The sequence below is a fragment of the Triticum dicoccoides genome, chromosome 1A (assembly GCF_002162155.2).
Source record: "Triticum dicoccoides isolate Atlit2015 ecotype Zavitan chromosome 1A, WEW_v2.0, whole genome shotgun sequence".
Lineage (NCBI taxonomy): Eukaryota > Viridiplantae > Streptophyta > Magnoliopsida > Poales > Poaceae > Triticum > Triticum dicoccoides.
The window spans coordinates 17,789,168-17,797,463 of NC_041380.1; the positions used below are offsets into that span (position 1 = coordinate 17,789,168).

At 43.9% G+C, this 8,296-nt stretch overlaps 1 pseudogene; it reads left to right on the forward strand.

The window, feature by feature from the left end:
• The first annotated feature begins 1,288 nt into the window (after positions 1–1,288).
• The window catches only part of LOC119350103, a 14,795-nt pseudogene continuing 7,787 nt past the window's right edge, over positions 1,289–8,296 (forward strand).

Here is an 8,296-nt window from a genome sequence, read left to right on the forward strand (position 1 = left end):
TTTGGGATTCATACTACCCTGGAGGTGTGCTTAATAATCGACCTGTGGGCTCTTTCTAGTGGAGAAGTATTCTGAAACTGCTGCCTCAATTCAAATTGGTGGCTAAATGCAACCCTGGACAAGGAGACACCATTGTTTTTTGGCAAGATAACTGGGGGCATGGTGCACTTAAAGACAAATATCCAGAGCTATATTCTTTCACGCACAATGAAAATATGTCTACTCAGGCATTCTTTCAGTTTGCTCAGGACATGGTCAGCAATTTCCATACGCCCTTATCAGTCAAAGCTCATCAGCAGTTTCTGGAGTTAGAGATAGTGGTGCAACAGTCCATGAATACCTCTTTGCAAGATAAATGGATTTACCCTTGGGGCACAACTTACTCCTCCATCAAGATGTATAAAAGAATTGATTGCTGGTGAGCTGGCTCCTCCCATATACAAGCAAATTTGGAAATGTGCTGCTATGCTCAGATACAAGATATTCTTCCGGCTTCTGCTTCATGACAGAGTGAACTCTAGAAATTTGCTTCAAAGAAAGTCTTTCTACCTTCCTTCCTATGAATGTGTTCTTTGTCATACTCATACCATGGAAACTTCAATGCATCTCTTTTGGGACTATGATTTTGCCCTCAACTGCTGGAGCTCCATTCTTGGTCAACGATACAGAGGAATCTCAGTGTTGGATGAAGTCAGCTTATCCATTCAGGCTCTCTCCACCCCCATTGCTATGGAAGTTATCATAATGGGCTGCTGGAACATTTGGATGCAGCGTAATGGAGTGACTTTCAAGGCTATCCCGGCTTCCGTTCTCTCTTGGAGAGCTTCCTTTCGGGCAGATCTGCTTTTGCTTAAGCATAGGATCAAGGACAAGTTTGCAGATAGACTTTCTAGTTGGATTGATCAGTTCTTAGCATAATTATCATGTTGCCTCAAGGTTTCACTAGGACTGGAGTTGGGTAGGGTGAGCCTTTGTTTTATTTGGGACTTCTGTTCATATTTTATTCTTTTAATATATTTACCGTAGAACGATTGTTCTACGATTTTCGGTTCAAAAAAAAACATAAGGATGGCAAATAAGCCATGAAAGCTTTTGATTTTTTAGAAAGCTATATTAAGAAGTGGGCATCCGAGAATTTAACCCTATGTTAGCTTATGCTAATGTGAGAGCATATGGCCGAAACTCTTCTTTTTCCTGGAATTGTGTCATTGTATGGTCAGAAGTTGAGCAATCACGCACAGATCACTATATTTGCTAAGTGAACCTATAAGTACATGTAGATACGCACATGCATCCATTGAAGCCCCAATCTGAAACGTAAGTCATTAGTATATTTTACACGTTAATCTGGGCATTTAGCTAGCTTCTATGTGCTATTTAATTGTGTAACGGAGGAGCCATACTAATCTATCCCTAATTCTTTTTAATAATAAAGCACGGATTGACTTCGTTGGTTCACCGTCACAATAAATACGTTTTTTTACGTGAATTTACGCTTTCAGTTTTTTCCACCTATATTATTTTCGACATATGAGGTGGCACTATTCATCCGAGGTAGTACTATATTATAAAGATAGATATAGATATATACTTTGGTAATCAACCTATACTTCATGAATAAATATCGTTCACGTGTTGCTTCTTTTATTTCGTCCGTTCATCTTGGTCTTTCCCGTACGTGTCTCTCAGTTCGACTCCAACTCTCTATCACTCGCCTCCTCTAATTTCTCCCATAAATATTGATTGAATCCCATGGACGTGGAGGTTGTGGCGGACATCTCTGAGGCGTGGATCGGCGGCTGGAACAACAACCACCGGCTCCATCTATGAGCCTGGCCTAGAAGACGTCATTAAGCTGTGCCGCGGCCACAACCTATTCTTCAACACTGACGTTGGCGAGGTGGTATCGTCTTCTTCTTCGTCAACACCGACACGGAGAACCTCGGCCTCGGCGCCGGCAAGGCCGGTGATCTCGGAGAGCGCTCTGCACATGATCACCGACGTCTCCCTCTTCGATAGGATCCAGATCGAGAAGTCCACCGTGTCCGTCAATACCCGCCGAGGCCATCGAGAAGATCCTCGCCCACAACTGCCGGTGCTTCCAGTACCAAATCCTGTCCAATTTGGCGTTCCTCGCTGAGGGCACCGCCGTGCGGGACCTATTCATGCCCGACTGCGTCCTCATCGGCAGCTGCGAGATGCCCGAGGGGCAGACCACTGTGAAGGTCCTTAACCAAGGACGTGTACGCGCATTGGGTCCCGTGGACTGCATCATCACAATCAACCTCTGGTCGGCCGAGTTGTCCAAGCTCGCCGCCAACTCCTTCCTCGTGCAGCGCATCTCCTCCGTGGACGCCATCTCTGCAACGTCATCGAGGTGGCCTACTCCATTCACTAGTAGAAAACAGGGCTATGCTCCAGGCCGGCTCAGCCCATTAGTCCCGGTTCAGTGTAGAACCGGGACCAATGTGGGCATTGGTCCCGGTTCGTGAGCCCAGGGGGCCGGCCGGGCCACGTGGGCCATTGGTCCCGGTTCGTCTGGACCTTTTGGTCCCGGTTGGTGGGACGAACCGGGACCAATGGGCCTCGCTCCTGGCCCACCACCATTGGTCCCGGTTGGTGGCTTGAACCGGGACCAAAGGCTCCCCTTTAGTCCCGGTTCATGCCACCAACCGGGACCAATGAGGTGCCTATATATACCCCCTCGCGCAAGAGCAGAGCACAGTGCTCTGTTTTTTCTGGCCGAGGGGGAGAGGGCTTTGTGGTGCTCTAGCTCACCTCCTATGCACATGAGGTGTTCGATGGAATGCCCGAGCCACACTACTTAAGCTTTCTCCTCTCGAAGCTCGACCTTCAAGCTCCATTTTCCTCGAGATTTGTCTAGATTTAGCGGTCCGTCATGCCCCGTCCCCATCTTCACCGCCGTCGATCACCCGCGCCGATCTCATCACCGACACCACCGTGGTGAGCCTCTTGTTCTTATCTTCTTTCTGAAAGGAAAAATATTCTTACTTGTATGTTTAGATAGATACTTGTATCATTTTCTTACATTTATTATTGCATCTTATATAGTGCGATGGTTTTGGTATCCGCCCCCGTCGGCCCTCGTCCTGTCTATGATTCGGATTTGGTATGTATATTATCTTTATAACTATTGGTTCATTTATTGTTTATGAAAATTATGCCGACCAACGTGACATAGATTTTATTTATCTAGGATGTATGTGAATCGGAAATGCCAACCGACCCTATCGTCGAGAGGTTAAATTTAGTTGAAGAAGAAAACAATTTGTTGAAGGAAAAAATAAAAAAAATTAAGGAGGAGAAGATGATATTGGAGTTGCATGTTGCGGATGTCGTCGATGATCACAAGATCAAGATGGATGCAATGCGCTTGAAGATTAGAAAGATTAGAAAATATGCCATTCATACCGAGGATTGGTATCATTATGCCGTTGGATCAATTGTTACCTTGGTTGCGATTATGATCGCATTTGTTTTCGCATTGAAATGTTTTACATAGTTTCAATGTATGGTTTAATTAATTAGATGCTCTGGAGAGCTATATGTTGTTAGATGAGAACTATGTATGCACTTTGGTTTTAATGTGATGAACTTCTATTAATTTGGACACTTAATTATATTAATGCACGCAGATGAACCAGCAATAGATGTACGGTGACAGACACACCCGCGAGTACATTAAGGGCGTGCATGAGTTTCTCGATGCGGCTGAGGCAAACAAGCAGAATGGTTTTATGTGTTGTCCATGCACTGAATGTGGGAACACGAGGTCTTACTCTAACCGGAAAATCCTTCACTCCCACCTGCTTTACAAGGGTTTCATGCCACACTATAATGTTTGGACGAGGCACGGAGAAATAGGGGTTATGATAGAAGACGGCAAAGAAGAAGAGTACGATGACAACTATGTGCCCCCTGAATACGGTGATGCTGCAACGGGGGGAGCTGGTGAAGATCAAGAGGAACCAGACGATGTGCCCAATGATGCTGCCACGGGTGAAGCTGCTGAAGATCAAGAGGAACCAGACGATGTGCCCGATGATGATGATCTCCGCCGGGTCATTGTCGATGCAAGGACGCAATGCATTAGTCAAAAGGAGAAGCTGAAGTTAGATCGCATGTTAGAGGATCACAAAAAAGGGTTATACCCCAATTGCGAAGATGGCAACACAAAGCTCGGTACCGTACTGGAATTGCTGCAGTGGAAGGTGGAGAATGCTGTGGCTGACAAAGGATTTGAGAAGCTACTGAAAATATTGAAGAAGAAGCTTCCAAAGGATAACGAATTGCCCGACAGTACATACGCAGCAAAGAAGGTCGTATGCCCTCTAGGATTGGAGGTGGAGAAGATACATGCATGCCCTAATGACTGCATCCTCTACCGCAGTGCATACAAGGATCTGAACGCATGCCCGGTATGCGGTGCGTTGTGGTATAAGATCAGACGAGATGACCTTGGTGATGTTGAGGCGAGCCCCTCAGGAAGAGGGTTCCTGCGAAGGTGATGTGGTATGCTCCTATAATACCACGGTTGAGACGTCTGTTCAGAAACGAAGAGCATGCCAAGTTGATACGATGGCACAGTGAGAACCGAAAGAAAGATGGGAAGTTGAGAGCACCCGCTGACGGGTCGCAGTGGAGAAAAATCGAGAGAAAGTACTGGGATGAGTTTGCAAAGGACCCAAGGAATGTATGGTTTGCTTTAAGCGCGGATGGCATTAATCCTTTCGGGGAGCAGACCAGCAATCACAGCACCTGGCCCGTGACTCTATGTATGTATAACCTTCCTCCTTGGATGTGCATGAAGCAGAAGTTCATTATGATGCCAGTTCTCATCCAAGGCCCTAAGCAACCCGGCAACGAAATTGATGTGTACCTAAGGCCATTAGTTGAAGAACTTTTACAGCTGTGGAATAGAAACGGTGTACGTACGTGGGATGAGCACAGACAGGAGGAATTTAACCTTAAGGCGTTGCTATTCGTGACCATCAACGATTGGCCCGCTCTCAGTAACCTTTCAGGACAGACAAACAAAGGATACCACGCATGCACGCACTGTTTAGATGACACTGAAAGTATATACCTGGACAAATGCAGGAAGAATGTGTACCTGGGCCATCGTCGATTTCTTCCGACCAACCATCAATGTCGAAAGAAAGGCAAGCATTTCAAAGGCGAGGGAGATCACCGGAAGAAGCCCGCCATGCACACCGGTGATCAAGTGCTTGCTATGGTCAATGATTTACACTACGTAATCTTTGGAAAGGGTCCCGGTGGACTAGCTGTTCCGAATGACGCTGAGGGACACGCACCCATGTGGAAGAAGAAATCTATATTTTGAGACCTACCCTACTGGAAAGACCTAGAGGTCCGCTCCTCAATCGACGTGATGCACGTGACGAAGAACCTTTGCGTGAACTTGCTAGGCTTCTTGGGCGTGTATGGGAAGACAAAAGATACACCTGAGGCACGAGAGGACCTGCAACGTTTGCACGAAAAAGACGGCATGCCTCCGAAGCAGTATAAAGGTCCTGCCAGCTACGCTCTTACGAAAGAAGAGAAAGAAATCTTTTTTGAATGCCTGCTCAGTATGAAGGTCACGACTGGCTTCTCGTCGAATATAAAGGGAATAATAAATATGCCAGAGAAAAAGTTTCAGAACCTAAAGTCTCATGACTGCCACGTGATTATGACGCAACTGCTTTCGGTTGCATTGAGGGGGCTTCTACCGGAAAACGTCCGATTAGCCATTGTGAAGCTATGTGCATTCCTCAATGCAATCTCTCAGAAGGTGATCGATCCAGAAATCGTACCAAGGCTAAGGAGTGATGTGGCGCAATGTCTTGTCAGTTTCGAGCTGGTGTTCCCACCATCCTTCTTCAACATCATGACGCACGTCCTAGTTCATCTAGTCGACGAGATTGTCATCCTGGGGCCCGTATTTCTACACAATATGTTCCCCTTTGAGAGGTTCATGGGAGTCCTAAAGAAATATGTCCGTAACCGCGCTAGGCCAGAAGGAAGCATCTCCATGGGCCATCAAACAGAGGATGTTATCGGGTTTTGTGTTGACTTCATTCCTGGCCTTAACAAGATAGGTCTCCCTAAATTGCAATATGAGGGGAGACTGACTGGAAAAGGCACTCTTGGAAGAGACTCAATAATATGCAGGGACGGATATTCTTGGTCTCAAGCACACTACACAGTTCTACAGAACTCTACCTTGGTGACCCCGTATGTCGATGAACACAAGAACAGTCTGTGCTCCAAACACCCGGAGTAGTGCGACGACTGGATTACATGTGAACACATCAGGACTTTCAGCAGTTGGTTGGAAACACGTCTCAGAGGTGACAACACTGTTTGTGATGAGTTGTACTTGTTGTCCAGGGGACCATCTTTGACTGTATTGACTTACAAAGGATACGAGATAAATGGGAATACATTTTACACGATCGCCCAAGATCAAAAGAGCACCGACCAAAACAGCGGTGTCCGCTTTGATGCAGCAACCGAGAGCGGAAAGGACACATATTATGGTTACATAGTGGACATATGGGAACTTGACTACGGACCTGATTTTAAGGTCGCTTTGTTTAAGTGCAAATGGGTCAATCTGTTAGGCGGCGGGGTACAGGTAGACCCATAGTACGGAATGACAACAGTGGATCTGAAAAATCTTGGGTACACTGACAAACCGTTCGTCCTAGCCAATGATGTGGCACAGGTTATCTATGTGAAGGACATGTCTACCAAACCGAGAAAAAGAAAAGATAAGGAAGCGAATACATCATACGATGAGCCAAAGCGCCACATAGTTTTTTCAGGAAAAAGGGACATCCTGGGAGTGGACGGCAAGACAGACATGTCTGAATATTATGAAAAGTTTCATGAAATTCCTCCCTTCAATGTCAAGGCTGACCCAAGCATCCTGATAAACAATGAAGATTATCCATGGTTACGGCACAATAAGCAAATGACACAAGCGAAGAAAAAGTGAAGACTTTCTCCCACAACTATTATGATGATACCATGCCAAATTTGTAACAGACGAACATGCTACCATTGTCCGTTTTGTACATGCACATGCTATGTGGGTAAAATTATGATACCATCCCAACTTTCAACTTTTTCAGAGTTCATTTGAAATGCTTTCATGTCTTATGGTTTGAAACTTTGATACTTCGAAAGTGATTGTCCATTTTGTACACGAAGTGCATCAAGTTTTTGTCGTAACCCTCTCTACTTTTTGGAACATGCTATGTGGGTGAAATGATGATACCATGCCAACTTTCAACCTTTTCAGAGTTCATTTTGAAATGCTTTCCAATTTCAGAGTCATTCAGCTCAAAGAATGAATTAATAGCAAACAGAATAAACTACAAAAATTTTATGAAAATAAAAACAATCAATTAAAATATTATGTTATGATCAACTAAAATAAAACTATAATATTCTTCAATAGCAAAAAGAATATAATTTTTGTGACCTAAAATCAAACTATAAGTATTTAATTGTAAGTATAAATAAAAAATAAATAGCAAAGAAGAAAAAATTTCTAATTTTATAGTAAAGTTATTCATAAACTAGTGATTCACACAAATTTTTAAAAATTCAAATTTAAACTATTTAAAATTTAAAACTAATGGCACTAACAGAAAGTTTATAATTTTTGTGACCTAAAAGCAAAAAGAAATCACTAAAAAACTGTAAGTATTTAGTTTTAAGTAGAAATAAAAAAATAAATAGAAAAAAAATTCTATTTTTATAGTAAAGTTATTCATAAACTAGTGATTCACACAAATTTTTAAAATTCAAATTTAAACTATTTAAAATTTAAAACTAATGGCACTAACAGAAAGTTTATAATTTTGTGACCTAAAAGCAAAAAGAAATCACTAAAAAACTATAAGTATTTAGTTGTAAGTAGAAATAAAAAAATAAAAAACCAAAAAAATATAGAAATAAAAAAGAAAAAACCAAAAAAATGCCTCCTACTGGGCTTCCACGGCCTGAATACGACTAGAAACCCTAGATGGGCCAGGATTCAGGCCCGCAGAAGGCCCAATAGGCCCACAGGCAGTAGCAAGTTTAGGCCCGAAAGCCTGCATTAGAGAGGAGCTCGAATGGGTAGGCACACCAGCGCTTATAAACCAGTGCCAGCGCCCTTCAGCTAGCGATGTGGGACTAAACTTTTGGGCTCGGGGCAGCAAAGGCCATTGGTCCCGGTTGGTGGCACCAACCGGGACTAAAGGGGGCATTGGTCGCGGTT